This window comes from Anomaloglossus baeobatrachus, chromosome 4, assembly GCF_048569485.1.
Source record: "Anomaloglossus baeobatrachus isolate aAnoBae1 chromosome 4, aAnoBae1.hap1, whole genome shotgun sequence".
In the NCBI taxonomy this organism is placed as follows: domain Eukaryota; kingdom Metazoa; phylum Chordata; class Amphibia; order Anura; family Aromobatidae; genus Anomaloglossus; species Anomaloglossus baeobatrachus.
In genome coordinates, this window is record NC_134356.1 from 432,547,614 (window position 1) to 432,559,832 (window position 12,219).

Consider the following 12,219-nt stretch of genomic DNA (forward strand, 5'->3'; position numbering starts at 1 on the left):
TGCACTGTGTATACATACATTTCCGTATGTTTTTGCTCAATGTATACATGTATGTATGTGCTCTGTGCATATACAGTATGTATGTGCTCTATACATACATATATGTGTATGTATGTGCTTTGTGTACTACAGGTGTTTATATGTTCTGTGTATACATATATGCATGAGTGCTCTATGTATACATGTGTGTTGTGTGTATTTACATATGTGCGTAACTTGCATACATGTATCAGTGCTTATGTGACATACAGTGTTTATGTCACACACAGTGTGTGTAGCATCGACATTTATAAGCAGCGGCAGCACAGACGATACTTCATAGGTTTAAACATGTCGGCAATTGCCCAATAAGCAAAACAAACTGCTGCCCATTTATCAGGTGATTGGATATTTTATACTGGAAAAATCATTGTTCTCCCCCTGTGGAAACTGCAGACGTGCTGCTGATAACATGATAATGTATTTGGACAGATTGACTCACTAATGATCGCTCTCCATTCATCATTCTGCGTAAGCCTATGTAAAGAGGCTAGTAAAGAAGTGCTGAATGACTTGAATTTTGTCAATGTCACTTATTTAACGGCCTCAACTCAGCCAATGTAAATGCAACCTAAGGCGGGCTTTGCACACTACGACATCGCAGGTGCGATGTCGGTGGGGTCCAATTGAAAGTGACGCACATCCGGCATCGCATGCGACATCGCAGTGTGTAGAGCCTAGATGATATGATTAACGAGCGCAAAAGCGTCGTAATCGTATCATCGGTACAGCGTCGGCGTAATCCATAATTACGCTGACGTGACGGTCCGATGTTGTTCCTCGCTCTTGCGGCAGCACACATCGCTGTGTGTGAAGTTGCAGGAGCGAGGAACATCTCCTACCAGCGTCACCGTGGCTTCCGTAGGTAATGCGGAAGGAAGGAGGTGGGTGGGATGTTTACATCCTGCTCATCTCCGCCCCTCCGCTCCTATTGGCCGCCTGCCGTGTGACGTCGCAGTGACGCCGCACAACCCGCCCCCTTAACAAGGAGGCGGGTCGCCGGCCAGAGCGACGGTCGCAGGGCAGGTGAGTGCATGTGAAGCCGGCGTAGCGATAATTTTCGCTACGCCAGCTTTCACAGGATATTGTACCTGCGACGGGGGCGGGGACTATCGCGTGCGACATCGCAGCATCGTCTTGCGATGTCGCAACATGCAAAGCCTGCCTAAGTGTTTGTGTGTGATTGTGCAATATGTTAGTATTTGGCCCTCACTTTAATCTTTTGCCCATGGTCTAAAGCGGGCTTTACAAGCTGCGACATCGCTAGCATCGGCTAGCGATGTCGAGCGCGATAGCACCCGCCCCCGTTGTACGTGCGATATTGTGTGATCGCTGCCGTAGAGAACATTATCGCTACGGCAGCGTCACACGCACATACCTGCTCTACGACGTCGCTCTGGCCGATGAACCGCTTCCTTTCTAAGGGGGCAGTTCGTGCGGCGTCACAGCGACGTCACACGGCAGGCGTCCAATAGAAACGGAGGGGCTGAATGAAATGAAAACACAACCTGAGTAATGTCCAAGTTTCCTCACCATATACGGGAAATATTTAGTAACACACTGCACTGATGGACTCTTCATGCTTTTTAGAATTAAAAATGGTCTGTTTTTACACCAATCGAAAAACAAAAATTCCTAACTTTTACACAAAATGAAGATGATGATGATGTAGAAAATTGTAGTAATGGATGCCCATGAATTTCATAATGGACACATGTTGGTCCTTGTGTGCCCAGCCTTCTACACTGGCCTAATCCTACACAGAGTTCTACCAGGTGAGTATACACCAATTGAAACATGGCAAATCCAATTTTTTTTTAAAGGATGCTGGTAAAGAACCTGTAGCAATGTATGACATGAATTGTTCTTTGGAAAATGTTTTGTCTTCTGTGCATGGTGAAATTGAGGACAGGTGCCATGAAGCATATGTTAATTTGCCGAAACACAGGGCAACCATGATGTATCTGCCATTGTTGCTTTCTAAGTTGCAAAGTAGTAGTTGATGAGGAGCCATCTCATGTGACATTGGAAACAATGTTCTGCCATATTGCTGTTGAGGATGGCGTATATCCATTGAGGAGGATGTAGAGGAGGTACATAAATACACCACTAGTGCATTGCTGCCTTTCATGTCATTGACTCAATGGGCCAAGAAAGCAGAGATGGGTTTTCTTCAAGAAATTATTGAGACTCAGGAACACAGGAAGGATGGGTCTAGGAACATAGACAGGACAGACACAGGTACACATGCTGGATGGGTCCAGCAAGATAGGCAGGATGGGTTCAGGAACTTCAGCAGATGCAGAATTGGTTTCAAGCAGGACTGGTGCTTGATACAGGCAGACCAGAGCAACAGGCGGGACCAACATGAACGGACTAGGTTAGGAACCGAATGTATTGCTTAGACCCTCCCAATAGAGGAGGAAGCCTTAAATACCTGTTGCCTCCCAGCGATAGGCTGGGGTCACCGTTTTAATGTGTGCACTGCTCTTTTAAGAGGCAGGGAGTGCACGCACCCAAGACTTGACACCAGGAAACCCTGAGCAGCATGCGCAGAGCCTGGGGCCTAGGGGCATGGCAGGAGTCGCATACAGTGGTAGCCACAGAGAAGTGGGCACAACACAACACATGGGTGATAATGCAGGACAGCAGAAGACCACGCCACATGTAAGGGACCATGTAGGAAAGAAGGGGACTGAGACACATGTGGATAACTATTTGATAGAGTAGAGAGCCATGCCACAAATGCACACCTGCAAGGACAAGCTGGCAGCCGAGGAGGTAACGACGTCAGTGTCGCTTCCGGGTGGAGGTAGGTGGGTGTAGGGACATCAGTGCTAGGAAGCACCAGGACGACAGCGTATTTAGGGACAGGGATGCCAGTGTTATACCAGTGGTCAATTCTTGTAAGGCAGGTGGACAAATAAAAATGTAAATTGTGATAAACTCCAAGCATTGATTAGGCAAAAATGAGTTGCCTTCAGGATTTGGCCCAAAAGCTAAAAGCCAGCATATCACGGTGAATTACAGAAGTCTTGCAAATTAAGAATCAACACTGTAATTATTGAATCTTGATGTATTTGTCAAAAAAATGAAAGAAAAAAAAACCATATGAAATACCTATACGTGCACTTCAGTTACCATAGAAACATCTGACAAAACAGTTACAAAAAAACATTGAAGATGCAAATTTTGTGAAAACTAAAATTTGTCTTACTCTCAAAACTTTTGGTCATGACTTTTCATAAATTGTGTAAGGGGCAACTTCATGTTATGTTACATGTTGCATTGCTTTACACCTATTGCATTCTGCTTAGGATAAAGGGTTATACATCATTCATTGCAGATGAAATATGATATCGCTACTTAGCATTTTATTCCTGGGAATACTGTGATACTGATATGCCTGTTGCATCAAGTGCCCAACTTGACTGTCTCTTTTCTATGTGTATTCTTATTAAGTTATTTTATATGAACTTATGAATTAATAAAGATGATATATTTCAATATCACAATATCCAACATTTCTTCCTTTTCAGGTGTTTTTGTACTCCTTCTCATCCTCATTTTGCTTAATTTAATCCCCAGATCACATTGCATTGATATGGATCTAGTCCACAGATTCAACCAAAGACTTCTGCAGCAAATACAAGATTCCTAAATAGTGGTTAAAGGGAACCAAACAGCAGGATTTTCATATATAAAGTAAAGCCAAGGCTATACTGGCATTAGAATGCTGAAAGTAAGCATACCTTTTGTTCTGAGATTGGAGGGTTTGTTTTGGGGTTTTTTCAGAAATATGTGCAAGTAAATTTACAGCAATGTACTGCTATTTGATTGACAGGTGCAACAGGAAGGGAATATGTGGGTTGGGTCTTGCTATCTATTCACGCCCCTGTCTGTTCTGACATGGTAAGGTTTTCATATTAGAGAGTGTTAGGTACCGTCCTGATTTGGGTAGACCTTGTGGCCCAGACGTTAGTAATGGAGAGGTGTCTAACAGAGACCCCCACTACTAAACTAGAAAGTGTAAAATGAAAAAACGAACACACACATACAGAAAAAAATAGTTTATTTGATTAAAGACTCCCCCACACTACCCCTCGTTGAACAATTTATTATTTGAAAAATATCCACAAAGTTCCAACATAATCCATGGTGTACTAGTCCCACAACGTCCCTTGAATCGGTACCCCAATCTATGGAGCTTCGTTCAGAAAACAAATTTCTCACGTGTAACTCAGTGACGTTAGCAACTCAATACTGGGTATGGCGCTGACCAGCTGTGACTTATGAAGCATTGTTCTCTGAATGAGGCTTCATAGGATAGAGTGCCAATTTGCGAATGTCATGTGACAAGTAGACCATTGATTACATCAGAACTTCATGTTTTTTTTTTTTAAATAATAAATTGATGAAAAAGTGATCGTGTGGGATAGTCTTTATTCAAAAAAACTATTTTTTTTCCTGTGTGTGTTTTTATCACTTTACACTTACAGGGTTAGTAATGGGGGTGTCTGGTAGAAGCCTCTGCATTACTAACCAGTGAACTTGATGCCAGTCGACAATTCACAGCTGACGTCAATCCTCAAAAATATTACTCTGATTGCCACCAGGCCAATTGGGATGAGCCGGAATGAAGCGCCAGCACTGGCGCCTCTAATGGATGCGCCAATTCTGGGGTGGTTGGAGTCTGCTATTTTTAGGTTAGGAAGGGCCAAATAATCATGGACCTTCCCAGTCTGATAGTACTTGCCCGCAATTGTCTGCTTTACCTTGGCTGGTTATCAAAAATTTGAGGGACACCATTCCTTTGTTTTTAATTTATTTATTTAATTGCCATCAGCGACGTGTGAGTTTGAGATACATCTAGACATCTTCCCCATGCTGTTCCCATTACATATGAGAACTGTTTCTGCCCCCCTTCTCACAGCCCTCCTAGAGGACCTGCAAGAAAATGTTTGAGTTCCCCATCGACTTCCATTCATCTCGTTACTCAAATTGGGCAGATTCAAAATTCGGATCTGCTGACCCAAGTGCTTGAGCAGTTTAGTTCTTGCTCCTCACCAATGGTCACATGTTCCTCCATCAAATGGTATTTTGAGAGCAGGACAGCTGTACAATGAAGAAGGCTGTATTAACTAATGTGATATTATTCAAGATCATGTAATACTTTTATTTTAGTAACTGCACCAAAAATCATGTCCCAAAGACATTTAATAAATAATATATATATATATATATATATATATATATATATATATATATATATATATATATATATATATATATATATATATATATATATATATATATATATGAAATGGACAATCCCTTTAATAAAAGACTGTTCCACATCTCTTACTTTTTTCAATATATCATATAGTGAAAGCAAGGAGGGGGAGGGGACGTTGGTAAGTAAGAATGAAATGCTATTTTTTACAGTTTGCACATTTTCCATATACCATACTTGCTATGTTTATTCATACTGTCAGTAATCTATACTATAAGGCATGCTTAATTATTTGCATATCACCTAATTTGTTTTCACATTAGTAGATCGGCAATGCTGCTACTTTGCCAAGAAAAGTTTGGCAAGGGTATAGCATAATTGTAAAATGCATTAAATGTTTATTACCCCTATGGCATTTTCTGATTGACCTTTTCAATGGCAAATATTTGCATTCATAAAAAGTTGGTTCACACATTTATAATCATGCATTATTAACAGCATTATTTTACAGTAAATCTTCTGACAAAGCTTGGTGCAGTAACAAGAAAATCGAGTTTGCTTCCAATACTGAGAAGCCATTATTATTAAATGAGACTAAAGGCCTCTTTAGAAGCTGCAGTCTCGCTAGCGAGATTGCTAGCATGCGTACCCGCCCCCATCGGTTGTGCGTCACGGGCAAATCACTGCCCGTGGCGCACAACATCACTCGGACCCGTCACACTACTTACCTGCCTAGCGACGTCGCTGTGACCGGCGAACCGCCTCCTTTCTAAGGGTGGCAGTTCGTTCGGCGTCGCAGCGATGTCACTAAGCGGCCACCCAATAGAAGCAGAGGGGCGGAGATGAGCGGGACGTAACATCCCGTCCACCTCCTTCCTTCCTTATTGCCGGTGGCCGCAGGTAAGGTGAGGTTCCTCATTCCTGCGGTGTCATACATAGCGATGTGTGCTGCCGCAGGAATTACAAACAACATCGTACCTGTAGCAGCAACGATATTTGGGAACTGGACAGCATGTCAACGAGCAATGATGAGGTGAGTATTTTTGCTCGTTAGCGGTCGCTCGTAAGAGTCACACGCAACGTCGTTAACGAGGCCAGATGTGCGTCACAAATTCCGTGACCCCCAACGACATCGTGTTAGCGATGTCGTCGCGTGTAAAGCGGACTTAAGTTATTGGTGGCGTTGGAAGAAAGTGCGGCTATGCTTATTTTTCCTGAATATTTATTAAAAATAGAGAACACTGAATCAAGTCTGCACTAATCAATTTCAGTACCATTTTCTCACAACTCAATGAAGTTTGGAATTCCAAATAAATATTGATTTGTTTAGGGAAAATTACCTGAATTGGTCACTGCCATGTTACAGATAGTATAAGACAGAATAAAAATCATATTACCTCAAATACAGTCTGACTGGCTTTCCAATAATGCCATACAGCAGGCACCTGTCATGCGGTGTTCTGCGTTGCACTCGCTGGGTGTCATGGCGGGATCGGACTCAGAGAGTCCGACAAACTGCCTGGCATTCTTTATTGTCACAGCCTGTCATGGCTGTCGGATGGTTCTGGCTTCATTTCTTTCCAGTACAGCGGGAGTTAATTTCTGCTGGCCTGTGATCATCTGCTGGGAGCTCAGGCTGCTGATCACCATCTCCAGCCTTTATAAGGTTCTTAATTCTGGGGCTCTATGCCAGATATAGCTCTTTGCTTGCTCGGTTCCAGTGATTTCCAGTTATATGGTGAACTACAGTTGCGGTTCTGCGTGATGTGTGAAATCTCCAGTTGTTTGTTTATTTCTTACCCCTTTTTGCGTTGCTCCCCAGTTCACATATTGTCCCTCCTCTTTGTGTTTGAGTGCAGTGTGCACAAGTTTTCGTTTACCCTAGTCTGTGCTTATTTGTGGGGTTTTCTTTACTGGGTTTCCGACCCGCTCCCTTGGTGAGTTTGGAGTAGTATCAGGGCTCAGGCAGGAGACAGGGTCACGCTGGGGCCTCAAACCCGGCTACCATATAGCTAACCTTTAAGATAAGGGACAGCGCAGGGGTCCCAGTCTTAGGGTCATCCTGGGAGGCCCTGTTTCATCGCTGCACATCCCATGACAGCACCCCAAGCTGTAACACAGCCAGTCATGAGGGACCATAGGTATGAGGTCACGCTTGACTTATAACCAATATAAAAGCCGATACAGGAGATGCTGTTGCCATTTTGTGGGGAATATGGGTAGGAAAGAGCTCATTCAGAGAAACATTGTGCAACTTACAGAGAGAGAAACAGTGGCGTAACTTCAAGCTCATAGGCCACAATGCAAAAGCTGCAACGAGGCCCTCAATTATTTTAAGTCTAGCATTGGTCTTGTCATATAGGCCAAAGGGATTTTTTGGACCCTGTTCTGTTTGCTGGATTTGCAGATGTGTCACATTAAGGTTCTGTGTCCAGCTGCCACCATGTTCTGTTTGCTGTGTCTCTCATGAATCACACTCTGTGGATATCTTCAGGCTCTTTATTAGGTGGTATTGTCAGCCATTACATCTCCCTCTGCTGCCTGCACTCTGTCTGCAGTACCAGCGAGTTCCCACTTGCTTGTGGCGCACACATACATGTAGTGAGGCCCCTAGAGGCCCCTAGAGGCCATACAACAAATAAAATATTGCTACAGACTCCCCAGGGTCCAGGGCTCAGATGCTATTGCAAACCCTGCATCTATTGTACTTGCGTCCCTCGAGGGAAATTTATACTTATCACTAAAGTGACAATTAGCACACCATGACACTTTTTTTTGCATTTGTGCAGTGTATGCAAGTACCGCACCTAATATTACCTTTTTTTTTTCTACATCAACCTAGCAGAATTAGCCACTTCTGCTTCTAAGACATCTCTCTATAGGAGTGTAATTACACATGATTGTGTACCTGCGGAAGCCAGGATCCGGCAGTCAAAGACAATCAGAGTACCCATATAAAAGGCACAGGTGATTTATTGCCATCTGTGCCTTATTCATCGCTGTATACACAGTGCTAAAGAAGGCCTATGTATGCAGTAATAGAAAATGTTAATGGTGCTTCCTCCTCCATACGCAGCAGTCATGTGTTCACTATGTACACGGAAGCAGCAGGAGCTGCTAGGTCATTGGAGAGACAGAAAGCTCTGCCATGTTACCAGCAGGCTGAATTTCCCCTGTGACTAGGACTAATATACCAGCCCCAGTTACAAGGGAAATAAGATGAAAAGATTTCAATATTTAAATGCCCCTAAAAGTCTTTTATGACCTTATGGAGGGCACAAGGTGGAAAATAAAAGAAAAATTAGTTAAAGACAAAACAGGCAGAAAATAATTTAACTAAAAAGAAAAAAAAATACCATTGTCAATACAAAATTACTTTTCCGCCCCATAAACACCATGTGTGCTGTTTTGCATTTTCACAAGGGTAACAGGTGAAAACGCACCATACAATTTGTTGTGCAATTTCTCCTGAGTATGCCCATTTCCCACATGTGGTGAAAAACTAATTTTTGGGCACAGGGTTCCGAAAGGAAGGAGCGCCATTTGAATTTTAGAGCGCAAAAATGACTAGTCGATAGCGGATGCCATGTCGCATTTGCAGAGCCTCTGATGTGCCTAAACAGTGAAAGCCCCCTATAAGTGACCCCGTTTTGGAAACTAGACCCTTCAAGGAATTTATCTAGATGTTTGGTGAGCAGCTTGAACCCCAAGGTGCTTCACAGAATTTCATAATGATGAGTCGTGAATTTGAAAAAATACATTTTTACCACAAAAATGTTGCTTAAGGCTACAGGCGCACGCTGCTTTTTTTCCTGCTTTTTTGCTGCTTTTTTGGCTGCAGTTTTGTCAGCTGAACTTTCTGACATCTGACTTCCCAGCAAAGTCTATGAGAAGTCAGATTTGTCATGCGCACATTGCAGTTTATTTGTCAGCGTTTTTTTGTCAAAAGTTTGTGACAAAAAAAATGCAGCATGTTCATTCTTCCTGCGTTTTTGTCAACATTTGCCACCCATTGAAATCAATGAGGGCATCAAAAACGCAGGAAAAATGCATGCTAATCAAAAGTGGTGCATTTTACCTGCCTTTTACCTGCATTTTTGGTACCAAAAACGCAGGTGATTTGTCAGGAAGTGAGTACCGCTGTCCCCAGGGGGAGATGATGTGGAGGACGGGGACTATCAACAGCGGCGGCAGCGAGAGGGAAAAATCAATGTTTTCAGCTGCCAATGTCCATCCCCCTCTCGCTGCCGCCGCCGCTGATAGTCCCGTCCTCCACATCATCTCCCCTGTGCGTGCACGCTGGGGACAGCGGTACTTCGGGGAACACGTGGAGGACAGGACTATCAGCGGCGGCAGCGAGAGGGGGATGGACATTGGCAGCTGAAAACATTGATTTTTCCCTCTCGCTGCCGCCGCCGCTGATAGTCCCGCCCTTCACGTGTTCCCCGAAGTACCGCTGTCCCCAGCGTGCACGCACAGGGGAGATGATTGACCCCTCTCACTGCCACCGCCACCGCTGATAGTCCCGTCCTCCACGCTCCTGTCAGCTCCACGCAGTAGCGCGATCAGCTGAGCTGTCACTGAGGTTACTTGCGGCCACCGCTGAATGGCCGCGGGTAACCTCAGTGACAGCTCAGCTGATCGCGCGGCTGTCTTCATTAGCTGCGTAGAGCTGACCTGAGCGGCGGTGTCTGCTGCTTCTCCAGTCACCTCCATGCAGCAGAGCTGGAAGCGACGCTGGAGCATCCTGGATTACGCCGGACATGGAGGGCTTTGTCGGGGTTAATAAATTGGTAATGAGGGAATGTGTTTGTGTTTTTTATTTCTAATAAAGGATTTTTCGGGTGTGTGTGTTTATTTACTGTAATTTACAGATTAATCATGGAAGGTATCTCGGGGAGACGCCTGACATGATTAATCTAGGATTTAGTGGCAGCTATGGGCTGCCAATAACTCCTTATTACCCCGATTTGCCAACGCACCAGGGCAAATCGGGAAGAGTCGGGTACTGTCCCAGAACAGCCGCATCTAATGGATGCGGCCATTCTGGGCGGCTGCTGACTGATATTGTTAGGCTGGGGGGCTCCCCATAACGTGGAGCTCCCCATCCTGAGAATATCAGCCTGCAGCCTTATGGCTTTATCTGGCTGACATTAAAATTGGGGGGGACCGCACGCCATTTTTTTTAATTATTTATTTATTTCTAATTTTTTTTTTTTCAATTCAACAATCTTTATGGGCTTGTTTGAACTGAAAAATACATGAAACAATTGTTGACAAAACTGCAGCCAAAAACGCACCAAAAAAGCAGCAAAAACGCACCAAAAAAGCACCTACATTTTTTGTGATATTTCCAGGCTCTCTCTGACAAGGTGCAGTTTTGGCTGCAGTTTTGGCTGCAGTTTTGGCTGCAGTTTGTGAACACAAAAAAGAAGCAGCGTGCGCATGTAGCCTTAAATTTAAATCTTTCCTTTTCACAAGGGTAACAGAAGAAAATGCACTATAGAATTTGTTGTGCAATTTCTCCAGAGTATGCCAATAACCCATACAGTTAGGTCCAGAAATATTTGGACAGTGACACAAGTTTTGTTATTTTAGCTGTTTACAAAAACATGTTCAGAAATACAATTATATATATAACTAGAAGGTGGCCCGATTCTACGCATCGGGTATTCTAGAATTTACGTATTGTGTAGTTCATGTATGATTTTTGTTATATATATACAGTAGATGTTGTTGTGTGTAGTTACCAAGTGTTTGTGTTTTGGCGCTGTACATGTTCTGGGTGTTGTCTGGGTGTGACGGGCGGTGAGAGCGGTGTTGTATGTGTGTTGCGTGTGTTGCGTTGTTTGTGGAGCGCTGTGTGTCTGTAGCGTTATGTGTGTGTGTTGCGCGGTTTGTGTGTGTGTGGTGTGTTTTGGGGGAGGTATGTTTTGTGCAATGTGTGTGTTGTGCGGTATAGTTATGTGTGCCGCGGTGTTTGTGTGTTGGGCGTTGTGTGTGCAGCGTTGTCTGTGTGTGTGGGTGTCTGTGTAGGGCAGTTGTTTGTGGTTCCCAGTGTGTGTGTGTGGTGTGTTGTGCAGTGCACGTGCGTCTGTGTGTGTGTGTTGGGGGGGAGGTGTGCACTTCCCATCATGCTCTATCCCCCATGCAGCGCACTCCCCATCGTGCTCCATCCCCTATGCTGCGCACCCCCCATCGTGCTCCATCTCCCATGCTGCGCACTTCCAAATGTGCTCCATCCGCCATGCTGCGCACTTCCAAACGTGCTCCATCCACCATGCTGCGCACTCCCAAACGTGCTCCATCCGCCATGCTGCGCACTCCCAAACGTGCTCCATCCGCCATACTCCGCACTCCCCATCGTGCTCCATCCCCCATGCAGCGCACTCCCCATCGTGCTCCATCCCCTATGCTGCGCACCTCCCATCGTGCTCCATCTCCCATGCTGCGCACTCCCAAACGTGCTCCATCCGCCATGCTGCGCACTCCCAAACGTGCTCCATCCGCCATGCTGCGCACTCCCAAACGTGGTCCATTCGCCATGCTGCGCACTCCCAAACGTGCTCCATCCGCCATACTCCGCACTCCCCATCGTGCTGCATCCCCCATGCTGCGCACTCCCAAACGTGCTCCATCCGCCATGCTGCGCACTCCCAAACGTGCTCCATCCGCCATGCTGCGCACTCCCAAACGTGCTCCATCCGCCATGCTGTGCACTCCCAAACGTGATCCATCCGCCATGCTGCGCACTCCCAAACGTGCTCCATCTGCCATGCTGCGCACTCCCAAACGTGCTCCATCCGCCATGCTGCGCACTCCCAAACGTGCTCCATCCGCCATGCTGCGCACTCCCAAACGTGGTCCATCCGCCATGCTGCGCACTCCCAAACGTGCTCCATCCGCCATGATGCGCACTCCCAAACGTGCTCCATCCGCCATGCTGC

General features: G+C 45.2%; 1 protein-coding gene across 2 annotated transcripts in view; it reads right to left on the reverse strand.

Moving 5' to 3' along the window:
* The window catches only part of LOC142303764 (neuronal acetylcholine receptor subunit alpha-3-like), a 98,221-nt gene that overhangs the window by 54,896 nt on the left and 31,106 nt on the right, over positions 1 to 12,219 (reverse strand). The window lies entirely within an intron of this gene.